The 15497-nt window shown below is 36.9% G+C and overlaps 1 protein-coding gene across 10 annotated transcripts in view; it reads right to left on the reverse strand.

The window, feature by feature from the left end:
• TTC29 (tetratricopeptide repeat domain 29) overlaps positions 1–15497 on the reverse strand; it is a 313481-nt gene that overhangs the window by 263680 nt on the left and 34304 nt on the right. The gene's annotated exons all lie outside the window — the stretch shown is intronic.

Consider the following 15497-nt stretch of genomic DNA (forward strand, 5'->3'; position numbering starts at 1 on the left):
AACTACTTGTGAATGTTTTGTCACACCATTCACTGTGAATTCAGGTTCATCTGTAGTTTACAGCCATGGTCTAATAAAAATAATGCAAAGTAAAACATTTTCTCAGGCTATCTCCTGTTTTAAATTTTATCTCAGAAAAATGAACAGAAGTTTAATTGAACATGTCCCTTATAATTTCTCCAACATAACAATTCCAAAATCAAGCATAACAATTCCAAATCAAATAGGATTCAAAAATGCAGATATGTAATCAAATAGTTAAGGTGTAAGTTAAGACTGTAAACAATTTTAATTTTACAAATGACATGATTAAGAAAAAGACATGGAAATCTGTAATTTTTTTTTTTCTCTACAAACTGAACAATTTCCAGGATCTAAATAGAATTTCTTACCATATTTACTTTCAGGTATTCCTTTCTTAAGCCTTTTACATACATCTTAACTAAGCATTATTATTAGTCTGGTTAAATTATGCTTTCTTCTTAGGTAAAATTTTTGGAGGCCTAATTTTTTGAGATAACTACTATACAGAACACCTGTTGTAGTCATGAGAGAAAGGTTTCACCAGAATCTCTGATAAATCTAGTTCACTTTTGGCCAGTGATGGTAGCAATAAGGAAAGCATTTTTAATGTCAGTGATTTTACTTTGGGTGATCAAAAATACTTAGATTCCCTGCTTAGGATACCTTCTGTCATCCTTTTACATCCTTGAAAGCAAAAGCTCTATTAAAAATGGGACCAGCAATCTTCATCTAACTGAACTTCACCTGTATTTTGCTGGGTTAATTACAACAGCTTCTTCCCTGTACCGTCATTCACAATGGGCAGCACTAGGTCAGTGCTTTGCCTTCCTGCCTCTTTCTTTACAAGGAAATAGGGAGCTGGAGGCACAGTCTTCTAGTTTTGACCTGGCAGTCGATCTCTTTCTCCCTCATTCCACAACTCCAAGAAGCAAAACATAGTAAGAAAGTATAAAGATAAAAATTATTTAGAAGTGAGATATTATTAGAAAAAAAAATGAAGTAAATAACAATTGTTTTCTAAACTATTAGCATTCCCATCTAACATCAAAATATGACAGTCTTTTTACAAAACAAATCTACAAATTGTGCCATTTTTCCATAATTTATTTGCAATTAATCATTTCTAAACAACACACATATTTTCTGTTCCGAGCCTGTGAAACAGCTGGAAAAACACTTTTAATTTTCAGAAAGAAAACTCATCTTATAAAATTAAAAAGTTAGTGTATCTTTTGGGGGTGTCAATTGGAACAATAGGACATAGGGCAATTTATATGCTATATGGAAGATTATCTAGTGGAATAAACAAGTAATTCAACCAGTTACATTCAGCAAATGTGAATGTGCAATAGAGACATGCCAGACTGTACAGGAAGGTAACCCAGAAGTCAGCAAATGGCTCCCTGGAAGAGCTTTAAGTCTCTATTAAATACCTCAGCTAAGCTGTGTCTGCAGTTTGGAAAACCTTAAAATGGTCTTCTCCCCTCCTCAAGTGCCATGATTATCGAGCTTCACAGATGAAAATTCCTCTTGTCTGGCTTTCTTAACATCAGTACTGCTTGGTCCAGTACAAATAAAATGGAGCCACAAAGATGCTAGGAAGAGAGAATAAGAGAAGATGCTAGGAAGAGATAAACCAGAGGAGCCCCAGGTAGATTTGGAGGTTAAACCTAAGGACAACTGCTGTTAAGGCCAGACACCCTGAGCTCTAGCTTGTGGCCAGTACAGATGGAGTCTTCAGGCATTCTTGCTTCCAAACTCCCATAAAGACTGTATAGTAGAAAATTTTCAGAGGCTTGTGATACAGCCAGATTTAAGCAGATTCCTGAAACCTGGGTTCTCCAGCTTCTCAAAAAGATGGCTATAAGATTTTTAAAAAACGTTTGTTAAACAATATGTTTTGCCTTAAATTTGTTCTATACCTACTGAAACTTTCTCCAAAAAATCAGCCTAAGGGTGACGTTAGCCATGGAGAATTCAGGTCCAATTTTTTCAAGTTATATGCTACCATAGAAAATGTCTCAGAAGAATGTGTTAGGTAACTTTAATGACAGCCGCCTCCATCTATAACACCTTTTAACAACCAGAATCTTATCTTTTGTTTTCTTAGCAAAGGACCGCCTTGGTTTGTGTTCTGTGATATTCAACAAATGGTTCATGCAGACACTACCAGATTAACTGCAAGCCAAGGTTTCAATGCAAATCTTTTCTGATCTCCTATTGCTAAACAGTTTCCTAATTAAAATAAAATCAGCAAGTTTGTTCTAAGTGCATTTTTAACTGAGCCTCATTGATTGCAATTAGTTACTGAGGACCCTTAGAATCCTAGAACAGTTTGGGTTGGAAGGGACCTTTAAAGCCTATCTAGTCCAACCCGCCTGCAAGGAGCAGGGACATCTTCAACTAGATCAAGTTGCTCAGACCCGTCCAACCTGGCCTTGAATGTTTCTAGGGACAGGGCATCAACCACCTCTCTGGGTAACCTGTTCCAGTGTTCCACTACACTCATCGTAAAAAAATTTCTTCTTTGTATCTAGTCTAAATCTACCCTCTTTTAGTTTAAAACCATTACCCCTTCCCCTATAGCAACAGGCCCTGCAAAAAAGTTTGTCCCCATCTTTCTGGTAAGCCCCCTATAGGTACTGAAAGGCCACAATAAGGTCTCCCCAGAGCCTTCTCTTCTCCAGGCTGAACAACCCCAACTTTCTCAGCCTTTCTTCATAGGAGAGGTGGTCCAGCACTCTGATCATGTTCATGGCCCTCTCCACTTCTCCAATAGGTCCATATCTTTCCTGAGGGCTCCAGAGCTGGATGCAGTACTCCAGGTGGGGTCTCACAAGAGCAGAGTAGAGGGGCAGAATCACCTCCCTCAGCCTGCTGGCCACGCTTCTTTTGATGGAGTCCAGGATACAATTGGCTTTCTGGGCTGCAAGCACACATTGCCAGTGGATGTCCAGCTTTACATCCACCAGTACCCTGAAGGCCTTCTGGCCAAGGCTGCTCTCAATTCTTTTCCCACAGGCAGTATTGATAGTGGGGGTTGCCCCAACACAGGTGTAGGACCTTGTACTTAGCCTTGTTGAACATCATAAGGCTCACGTAGGCCCACTTTTCAATCTTGTCCAGGTCCCTCTGGATGGCATCCCATCCCTCAGATGTGTCAACTGTTTCAGCTTGGTAGCATCTGCAAACTTGCTGAGGGTGCACTCAATCCCACTATGTCACTGATAAAGATGTTAAACAGTATTGGTCCCAATATGGACCCCAAGGGACACCACTCATCACTGATCTCCATCTGGATGTTGAGCCATTGACCACTACCCTCTGGATGCGACCATCCAACCAATTCCTCATCCACTAAACAGTGCACCCATCAATCCTTAGAATAGTACAGTACAGTAGTATCTGTTTTTCTCTAATTTCCATAGGGAATCATGAACTCAAGAAATAGTAAACATTAAGAGAAGTATTGAAGGTACTTTGTTTAGGTTTTTTCCCTCCCATTGCAACAGATTTGAGGGGTGTAAAGATTTCTCTTGGACACTGAGTATAATTATACCTAATCATTTCCTTCTTTCTCCTTGGAGCAACATTCATCGAATTCTCTTAATTTTAAGGTAGTTGGCTGACACAATTCAAATTTAATTACTCTTTCTGCATGAGAAACTCCAGTCCTGTGAACAAATATGTCTAATTTTCAAGATTGGCTAGACAGCAGCAGTGTAATAAAGACCTTTCCACTCCTCGTGCAGCCTGTAGCTTTTGAATTCTTTCCTAGATGACAAAATAGGCTCCTCTACCATAGAACTTTCTCATAACATCCTTATTAAATAAACACCTAATCCCTAAAACCCTGTAAACTAATAAACTGCCTGCCAATTATAATGATTTCTCCTGTTGGAATTGCTTGACATGTAGCCACAGCAGGTAAATGGCAGCGCTGATGGTGACTTTCAAATTAAGGTTTACTAGGCAAGGATGAGAATTGTCATAGTCATTCTAAATGTATTGTAATTTTTCTCCTACTGAGTAAAACTTGCCAGTCTCTGAATGGTTGTAGTAATCTAATTTGTATAATCACTGGATACAAGTATCCAGACAGTAAATTCTGACAGGGTTGCTTGTGCTGTATATATTCACACCTTGGCTTACTCTGCACTACTCTGCCCAGATTCAAACTAATACAGCAGCATTAAAGAAGAGCAGAATTCTTCTTTTAATTTTTACTTCTAAATAGCATCTCCAAATGGGAATTTCTCTACTCTAATTTATCTTTGTATAGCCCTTAGCAACTGAGCAAAATATAGAGCTTTGCAGTATTGGGGGAGTCACTTTCAGTATACCTCAAAAATACTCAGACTGTCTTCCAGAAGAAGGAGGCCAAGCAAAGACAACGAGCATCTCTAGTCAGTCACATTTTCAAGCTGTTAGAAAGCAATTAAAATATTCTGATCATAGGCTGCCAAAGCACAAGCATTAACAGTTGCAACTCCCTTAGGAAATACGTCAGAAGCAGAAGATTTCTCATGCACAAGGCCAAGAGCAGCGTTTGACAGATAGGCTCAGTCTGCAAGAGTTCGATGAAGGGAAGTATGGGAAACAGTTTATGATCTGTAAAACTGGCAACTTAGCCATGCTTTGCCTTCCAAGAGTTTTAACCCATGAACCCCAGTAGTCGTTCACCTCTTTCTCACTCAGACTGAGGTAGGTATCGGGCAGGTATCAAGCAGCTGCCAACTGCAGTTTCTTTCAATGAGGGCTACAAGTGATCAGCACTTCTCTGCTAATATGGATTTTTAGTTAAACCCTAAAGTAAAGAAACAAGTGGTGATAACATAAAAAATAAACAGACAGTAATAACGACAAATTAATTACACCCCCCCAATACATAAAAAAGAATAAAATTGGCAAAAATATTTCAAATAAAATTAGCACCATAAAATGAAGCAAACACTGCATTTTAACTTCACTGGTCAGGGCCCAGTTTTGACCTGGACCTAGTATATACATTCCACTTATTTCTTAAGCAAGTGAATCTTGCATCCACTTTTTCTAACAAACTCTAAGCAGGAGTGCAATAAGACTGGATAAAGAATCAATCTTGTTCAAGTTCTGTTGCACCACTGAAGGATGTGGCTATTAGGACTGGTTACTTCAGCTTTCACGTATCTTGAACCTTTTAACAGAATCATATTTAATATAAAAGCACCATGATCCTTACTGGGATGCTACCAAAGAAGTAGTAGACACCAAGGGTGCAGTTGTTATGATGTGCTTACAAAGACAGATAATCCATTTATATTTAGTTATAATGCTTTTAATCAAGGCTGGCTGGCTGGCTGTGACAATATAAACCGAATCCTAAAACATCACAAAAACTGTTGGCTGACAGCATCTGGAGTTATTATTTTGTTGGAGTTTTTTAAACCAACCTGAACACCATGTCAAAGAATTCTCCAGTTACCTACTTAAACAGGCAACATTCAGAAGTTGTACAACACCACACACAGAATTCACCTTCATTGCTTATTTAAACCAGGAACTCAGAAGAACTGTGCATTGCTTTTCATCAGTCAAGATATGGCTCTGAGAGAGCACCATGGAAATAGAAAAAGGCAAAACAGAGTGTATTTGCATATATCACATGAAATTGGGCTGTGTTGCAGCATGTAGTGTATGTGTACGCACTGAATGTCAGCTGAGTTACATTTTTCTCAAGGTGACATTGGTGCTTGTCTTGCCAAATTTGATACAACTGACAAGTGTTTTCATTTATCCCTCCCATCACCTTGTCAAGTGGAGTGAAGGCAAAATCCAGCGTGTTCCTTCCTCAAGTGATGAGGTGGTTTCAGAATTGTTAAAAAAAAAACATAGTTACACTGTAGCAATGTGCCATGCATACTAGATGAGCTCAGTCAAGGCTGTCTTCCTCAGGACTGGTGAAGGCTCCAGCTCCCAGCCCTCTCACCTCCCATGCAGACCTAGCCCCGGAACCTGGGTAAACTCTGGAATTCTTTTTTTTTTAATATACCTCTCAACCTCTCTTGAGAACTGTAAATATCACTTTGACCAATCTCACTGCTGCCTAAGTTCTCATTAATCAAGTATCTAACAGTTCTTTTTTTTTACCCAGAATATTCCCACACATAAGAGAGTAATCAATGCTATTCTGGTGTCAGCTTTCCCTGCAGCTGTCTCCATAATTCTATTGTCTTTCCTAGTTATAGTGGTCAACAACTGAAAAGGAAAAATATGCTTCTTATGCAACACATTATCTATCTTTGATTTTAATTTTTTTTCAGCAGAAGTCCAACATGTATCATGGGCATGCTTACAGAGTGCTACAGTAGATAGGAAAGCAAAATTATTGTAAAACATTTTTATGAAAGAAAAATCATGCAAAATACAATCCATTTTAAAAGAGGTCTGGAGAGATGCTATTACTGGTCTTTGCTTCAGTTATATAATCTTACCTTTCCCTTGAAGCTAAGTTCGTTACTGTTATTACGTGATGATGGTAAGTGTGATTGAGAATTCCAGATAGAAAGCATCACGCAGTTTCCTCTCTCCAGTGAGGTGTTCCTGAATTGGACTCCATCATAAAGCACAGATTCTAAACTAATGGAGGAAATGTATTTCCCTTAAATAGCTATTTGATTAACAACTTTGCTTGTTTTTACGTTTAAGGCAACATACGTCTGCACAATAGTAGTAATATTAAATAAGGTACCCTTAGCAGAGTGTCAAACCATGGACTCAAGGGGAGTTCCAAATATTATAGTGTCTCCATTCTACATGGAAAAGAGGAAAATTAATATTACCAGATTTCATGTTACTTTTATTATTAAGTATCTAAAACCAGTTATTGCTCAGGTGTTTTTTACTGAAAATGGATATAGAAGATATTTATATATCCATATAGTGATGGATGACAGAAACCTTTACTGATAGACTATCTTGATTCCAAGGTTTTCATCTGCTGGCTCTATCTTGTAAAAGCAGTGGTTTTAAAAACTATGTTCTCTAACTTTTAAGAAAAATAGAAAAAATACACAAAATATCTTGGTGCACCTAAACTATTTGAGCCATAAAACCTAAGGAAACATAAGTAATGTAAATTCTACCTACAATTAAATATAAGACACCTTTTTTTTTTAGTAAAGTATGTACTTGAGGTCTTTACTGATTTTTGTAGTTTTAGAAACATTTTCCTCTGATGATACTGGTAAGATTCACACTACTGAGAAAAAAAGTAGGACTATACTCAGAAGCAGAGATAGCAATTAAACTTCATGTTAGCACATAGACAAAACAATGAAAGTGCAAAAAAGGTTAATTGTTGCATAGAGTTATCTAATTTCTTTCAAATGAAGATATTTTTGTATATATATATAATATGGAAAATAATCTCAGTAAACTTCTAAAATGGATTCGTAGAATCACATTAAACTTCCCTGCACATATGTGTTTATCCTAATTAACTGTGGAAGTTAAGTACCATAAACTGGATAAAGCTATTCTATTTCTGAAAATGTACACTGTACTTGAATGTCATTGAGTTAATCCCCTTTATCGCATCTTGTTTTCTTGAGTTTTCACATTTAAGAAAGATACTCGGTTTTAAAAAAAATTATAAAATGAAGCATGTGTTTTTTAAAATAAACTGTCCTTGGAATACACATTTTCAATTATCATATCCTAAGTTAAAGCACGCAGTTTAAGCATGTTGAATTAAAGTCTTGATAAATCTCTACTTGAATTCATCTGTGTACCTCAGATGGTCTTAATTAATATGCTATTTTGTTGATGTGTAAGATGTTAAATTATTCTGTTAACCAGAAAAAAAAAAAAGACATTCTTTTGAGCATTTGCAAATGTCAACTTTTAAAATAATGAACCCATATTTCTGAATTTCAGCTTGTTTTTTACTCCAGTTTGAGAATGATGAAACAGTCCTACTTCAAGATTTATAACAACAGCTGTGTGAGTTACGAAAGCACAGAAGTGTCATTTGGAGTACATAAAGACTATAACTTCTCCTCACTCTAACTTCAAAACAGCTGAGCACAATTTGCTTAATTTTTTTTTTAAGATTGGACATTGTAGCTGAGGCCAGGCACAGAAAGTGTCAGGCAAAAATCTATCTCAGAAGCTTATGAGCAGATGTATCACTCAGTTAGAATGAATAAGTTAGAAAGACTTCAATGTTCATGGCAAACTGATAATGCAGCTGGATTTTAATGGAAATTTCAAAGGTAAAAATAACATAATAATATATGGAAATATAATCTGCTGCACCATAACTCCACCATCTGGAAGGAGTCATGTCACACCAGCTTCTTTTGTTTCTTTTCTTCTTTTCATCAGAGCAAGATCAAATAATTTTGACATCATTCTTACATCAGGACAAACAACTAAAGCGTTTATCCTGTTTTCCTGTTTGGCAATGTTTGGTGTATCTTAGTGTGCTTCACGAGACTGAATATTCATGAAGACTCACAACCTTCAACATTTGTACCCCATCCTATAAATATTTTCTGATTTATTCCACTGAACACCTTTGTTCCCGCACCAAATTCTACTTTCTCCTATGTCAAGGTGCACGTCATACTGTAAAAGTAAGGTTAATTGAAATCAATTATGAGTCAATTTCTAGTCAATACCTAAAAGCATAAAACCAAAGAAAGAACCACTCTAGTCAAAGAACAGTGTGAGTGAGTAGTAGAAAAGCAGCCAAACAGTTTAGTTTTGGGGTCTGGACCAGCAGGTAGGACACAAACAAGAGAAGGGAATAAAAGCTGCAGAGTGTTCATGCCTGATGTGAAAGGAAAGAGGCCTAAAATTAAATGAAATGAAGATAAAACCTGGTCACCCCTTATGGTAGCAGGGAGATTTCTGCTTTCTATTATCCAATCTATATTGGGAATCAACGCAAAATAGCCCCATGAATACACAAATCAGCTCTAGCTTATGCATCTTTCCAGCTTTGTAATGTTAATGAAGTAAACATGGCAATTGGACGTGGATGTTTTTGTTCTATTAAGCATTTGTTTTATAAAATACTTTCACACTAGAGAATAGCAACTGTCATACAGTAATTGATTCAGCAAATGGAGCTTTTTGTCCTGTGATCAGCATAAACCATTATTGATCTTCTTAATTCTATAACAATTACTTTCACAATGATGTCTACCAAGTCTTGATTTATAATTTATCAACAACTAAATAAGAGGCTTTCAAATTTGTGCTACACTGGTTAGACTGGATGTAAACCATATGGTAGTGCTGTGGTTTACTTATTGACTAGCACAGTCAGGTTTCTCATAGCAGTACTAGTTATCGAAGAATTCAAAATTAATTTTCCACAATTATTCACTGAACTTACAGTTTATTTGTCCCATGAATGTTCCTGCCAGTAAGTGTCTAAGCATTTTCAGAAAAGCAGAGGAAAAGTAGAGGGAGTGGAGACACAGCTAACCAGCATTTTGTTCTTTACTTCAGAGAGTCCTTCAGAAATACTTTTTGCCTGTAATCAGAGCTGCCAACTTCCATGTTTCCATCAAGATTTATAAAATTCCTCCCACAAACACCACAGCTCTTGAAATCAAATGCATACCCAGGAATGTCCTCTTTCATTTAAAATTAAAGTTCTCTTCAGCAAACTGCAGTTGAAAACCAGAAGACAAACAGAAATAAAAGATGTCTTAACTTTAAATATCTTATGAAGTTAAGCCAAACTGAAGATTTTAATGAGGTGTTACTCCTCTGCAAGATCGTGGTTGTCACAGCTGTGATTGGGATAGCCATACATTAATACTCAGGTAAACCAAAAGTATGTAAGCACAGCTTAAAACCAGCTGCAGCTGCAGTAGAAGCAGGAATCAATTAAAAACTCCACAAATTATTTATATGAACCTGACATGCTAAAAATTTTTGAATTGCAAAAGTCATGGGTGGTAAATGGGAAAAACACAAGATAATGAGAAATAAGGGAATAAGATGTACAAAATGAACAAACTGCATGGATTTATGAGAACAAAGAGACTATTTACCAAAAGTTAGATGTGCAAGTTAAAGCAGATTAGAGTCATCCTCAGCGCTTGGCACTTAAATAGCAAAAACTTCCAGGTCTTCTATATCTTGGCCATAAGAAGGACACGCCTTATCTCAGAAATAATAAATTCAATATAAGAAATACAAACATGTTTGTCCTCTGTAAAAGCCATGCCTGCTTTTGTTTGTAACTATTTCCCAAACAATGCCTTCCTTGTTTCATTTTCTGAGTTCTGAAATGAAGTCCATATTTGTGTCTGACTTGTCCCAGTTCTACTTTTATTTAACAGAGTATGAACCAACAGCAGGATCAGAGTTTGATATGCTATTTAGATTGGGTTCCCATCTTAGACTGCAAACTCAGAATCATCAGTTCTGTATAAATATCTTGCACAACATTTCTTTCTGTTGGAGTTAAAATACTTCTGCACTTGCCTAGTAAGACTGCAGATTGCAATGTGCCTAAACTCCTATGAGTCCACATCAATGTGCTAGCTTGTAGGACATAAATGAACATTATCTCTTGGCATGTACAAATTTAGAGACCTTCATAGTATGAAAATTCTTTCTGCACACTTTGATCGAGATTCCAGCTCTCAATTAGAAAGGTGCAGTTTGTCTCATGTGTTTCAGATTCTTCGGTGGGGCAAAGTTACCATTCCAAGTTGAAGCAACCTCTGCCAATTTCAGTTCAGCTGCAGCCCATCGGAAGAAGGCTGTTCCAGGATGAAGTATTCCGAAGTAACATGAATCCACTAGCTAAAAAAAAATAGCAGCATGGTGTTTCCTTTGCATTGTAAACTGGTACTACATGTGTGATCAAATTCAAATTTCTTGAAGACCCCTCAAAGTAGCAAAGATATTAACCTAATCTATGTGGGGATTCTCCCTCCTTTTCCCACAAATAAATGGTTTTAGACAAGTGTTTTTAACAGACAACAAAAGATTAAAATACTAGGACAATAATTCTAGGATAGAAAAATATACTGTGACTTCAGGCTTTGAGAAAGCATTAACCTCCACCAACTGAACTTTTTGCCTCTGAAAATCAACAAAAACATCACATCATGTATTTAAATATGACATGTTTAAGAAATAAAGAAGAGAGAAACACTTAAGATTGTTGACTGTTATGTGAAGTTCAAAAATACTATCTGATCAATGGTTTTCAAAATAAGATCAAGACTTGGGTTAGATACAAGTTAATCTACCACTTGATAAGCCAAATAAAAAGCTAAGTACTTAAACAAACACTAAACGAAGAACAGAACTGCTTTGCAGATGATGTTATGCCATTGCACTCTTGCAAAAAATGGCCTGATGTAATAACACAAAGAGAAAATAGCGTGAATGTAAGTAGTCATCTATCTCATCTCAATCTAAAAAACTAATTCAAGATTTCTCTCACAGAACTGTATTTTTCTTTCTTAATTTCAGATTCTTATTGAGAAACACATGGGTTTATATCAGAGCATGTACTGGCCTGAGTTATATTCCCAGCTGTATCTGCTGGAGGTCGACCAAATTACTGTCCCCACATTGCCACTTTTTTTTTTCTTCTTATCTTATTCTACCTTACCTATTTAAACTGTGAGCTCTTCTTTGTAATGTCTCCCACTCTCCAGTGTGTTTGTAGAGCAGCAGCACAACAGAGTAAGAACCTAATTTTGAGTATCCTATATTAGCACACTAAACATGTTTTAAAAGAACTTCAAACAGTGCATCTTAGAAAAAATACAAAAGGCCAGAAAGATAGAGATGAATATTTAAGATAAATCCAGAAAACTCCTTAGGAGACCTGGTGAAACACTGTGCTTGTTCATTTCAAAGGGCCCAGAGCAAGCTGATTTGATTCATGATTTCAAATTGGTGAGCACTCACTGTGGTACTGCTTTGTCTAATAATTCCAAAAGCTGCTTATTAGTCCAGCTTTGTACTGAAATGTCAGAGCTTTTCTGGCAGAAGTATGTGCATGAGCATAGAAGAAAAACACCGGACCATTTCAGGAGTTTGGATGACAATTACTGCAGTATAGAAAGCCTTCTAAAAATAAAACAAACAAACAAACAAACAGAAAGCTTAGAATTTAGCCACAACAAAGATATCACAGCAGATTTGTAAACAATACTTCAAACCATGATGAAAATTTGTTTTGTTTTTTAAACATTTCAAGCACTATAAAAATGCATATCCAATGTTTTGCTGCTATGACATTCTCAGCCATCCATCAACACACATGTCCTCACAAAGACAGAAAATGGCACACTGAAGAGATAAGTTATAATTTCAAGCTTTCAGCCAAGGATGAAACTCCTCATGGCTCTGTTGTTTCCATGGACATAAATAACATAAAATCATATCATAAGAAATATTATTACATGTGTACGTTACTCAGCAAATGCTAACATGACTGTCTTAGGTACTGGACTACACAGCAGTACGTGGTGACACTGTTTGCAGGTGTTGTTTAACACAATAAACAACTGAGATTTGATTTTATTTTTTTTTTCTGTCTGTGAAATGGAAAATGTACAAATTGCTTATATCTGTGGTGAAAAAGCGAAACGTGAGGAACAGCTTACAAAAAGCCTTAAATACCTTTAAACCAGCCTTTAAACCTCGACATAAGTCTTTAACCACAATAACTATTTTATTTTCCATTTGTAGGGATTATTGAAAATGAGCTTTACAAGAAATCCTAAATTAAGTGAAAAGTAAAATTACCACTGGGCTGGCAGTATCACCACTAAGTATACAAAAAGATCTTATTAGTTCATACTTACTATACTGTGGATTTTTCACCAGAGGCTTGTAAAGTCACTGTTTTTCTCTTCTATGGCCCTGCCATGACCCCAAAAAAAGTTCAAAGAAAGATTCAGAGATCATGGGTAAAATTTTTAGTTGTCTTTAAATCTCAATTTCAAAAATTAACTTAGACCACATTTTAAGAGGAATTAATGGAGAGTACCAAATATCTTTAAAGATCTGGCCTTTATTTTCTTCAGAATCTCAGTCTCACTGAAAGTCTTAAGTAAGTCTGGTATTTTTTCCCCAAAACAACTTCAGTATGTTTGGGTGAGATGCTCAGCGATACAGTAGTAAAGGAACAATAGACTTTTAAGGATTATACTTAAACTACTTTGGTCTTCAAAACTGTCCTGTGTATATCAGCAGTCCTTTTATATTAATTTTAGCGAAACCTACCATCATCAGTTAATAGTTAAAATAGAATTAGTAAAGACAGTGATATATGCATACACGTATAAAGAAATGATTGCGGATCAGCTTGTACTAGCAATCAGTAGTAAAATTGAGAGAATAGTCTTTCCTCTTTCTTTCTCTTGGTAATGGATATAGGGTATGGGCTCTTACAAGCCATGATCAAATTCTCACATTTTTAAATACACAGAGTTATACCAAACCTCACTTAATTTGCATAATTCTAAACTTCCCCCCTCCAATCCCCCCAATTCTTGTTTTCAGAGGAGGAGCTAAAAGGTAGGAAAAGAAACAGCTGGATACAAGGGTATTGAAATAGGAACAAAATTCAGTTTGTCAACAGTATATTCATCATTTCAAAGGAGTAACAAAGAGCTTGAAAAGAGCATGAAAGTGACCTTCTGACATGATAAAAAGGTAGCTAGGTTCTGGGAGAAGGGTGCACGACTGTGCAGCAAGAAAGTGCTTTTTCTTTTCTCATCACAGCTCTCCAATCACAAGCCTCCTTAAGCCTGCAGCAAAATGCTTCTTGGAGCTTGTTTCTCACTGAATTGGATACAAGTGTTCTCATCAGCTAAATTTGCTTTGTTCTCCGTGCAGTTCTAAAGTTGTTGGTCCTGCTGCCAATGAAACAAAATATAATGAAAGCTCTCTAGAGACTTTAGAGAGCTGGAAGCTCCAGAGAGAAAGAAGGAACCACTGTCACTGTTTTACAGAAAGAAAAACAGTGCTATGGAGAATGAAGTGACTTCTTAAAAAGCACTTAGCTAGTAGGAAAACTAGGAATACAACAAAGTAAATACCCATGCAGAACAAATGTAGGAGAAAAAAAGAGAGAAGGATAATCTCTTTCCCTTTCACCCCCCTTCATAAAATAACATCCACTTCTAAAATCTTTAAATACCATAGGGATGTTTGGGGAAATCTGAAGCATAAATTCAGTCCCTTCAGTCATTTCAGTAACTCATCACTCTTATGGTAGCTCTGCCAGTTCAGCTCGCTCCTAACCTACTGCATTCCTACCATGATGCTGAATTGGCTATTGTAGTAGTCTAAACAAAACATTCTTCCAGTCGCCTTCCTTGGCTTACAGTCAGCCCCATCATTTATTATGTTATAGCAAGCAGCTTTAGGAAGGTAAACAGTTCAACTTAATTCTGTCTTGTTTAAATTGGACCTTGAAATGGGCAGCACTTGAAAATTCAGCACTGAGTACTTAATGAAGTATTTTATTCTATGGTTTGACCCTTATCTCTACAAACTTCTTGATTTATACAGAGCTGCAAACTTACAAGAGAGATGTTTTCTAAGGGCTAATATAGGATTCTCGCAGAAAGATAGCAGTAGGTTTGGCTGACAAATCAAGGTCTAGTAGGCCAGACATGCCAGACTGACTACTGGAATGGGCCCACAGAATTACCTGTCAACTGACTCCCAAAAGGCCTTCCCAAGAAGGGACAGCTCAGCCATTCAAAACATGGCATTCCCAGTTCCCAGGCACTTTCTCCCATATGTGCTGGAAGTGTCACATGTTTAGAATCAACAGCTGAATTTTTGGTATGATGAAGACTCATCTGTTTGCAAGCTGGAGCCAGGAAACACATTTTGTCTTCTCCATGCCCAAAGGGGTTAGATGGTTTGCCACAGCAAAGACTTGTCTACCCTGTAGTTGTCTGGGCTAAGAAGGAAATTCAGCAAACAAGAGGAAAATGTTGAAGTAGAAGTGTGGGAGGACTGGTTTGTGAATCTCAGTGTCTCTCAGGGGTTGTGGTTCCACTTGGCTGACTTCAGTTCTCAGCAGAAGAGGGGTTGGGAGCACTGGTGGTGAAGGCTGGATTCCAGGAGGAGGATTACAATTTACCTCCCAACTAGACTGGATAGTAGCCAATGCAGAGCTGCATCAGACACTTTCATGTTGAGGAGACCATGGGAGAATAATCCTGAAATTTCTGTTTTTTAAACTTGAACTGCAGCCACAGAAATTTTTTTTGTGTTTTATTTTACATTGTTTCCCAGAGTCAATACATAATAATAGAATAATATAGGTTGGAATGGAATTCTACATGTTATCTGGTAAAACCCACATGAGGTCCCACATGAAGTTCTTGCAAGAGAAATCCTTCTCTAGCTTGGTCCTTCCTTTGACAGTCCCTTTGCAGCCTCAGTCCAACTGCAGCTCTAGGCTGTCTCTCTACCAACCC

The sequence above is a fragment of the Chlamydotis macqueenii genome, chromosome 4, assembly GCF_036417535.1.
Source record: "Chlamydotis macqueenii isolate bChlMac1 chromosome 4, bChlMac1.mat, whole genome shotgun sequence".
NCBI classification, from domain to species: Eukaryota; Metazoa; Chordata; class Aves; order Otidiformes; family Otididae; genus Chlamydotis; species Chlamydotis macqueenii.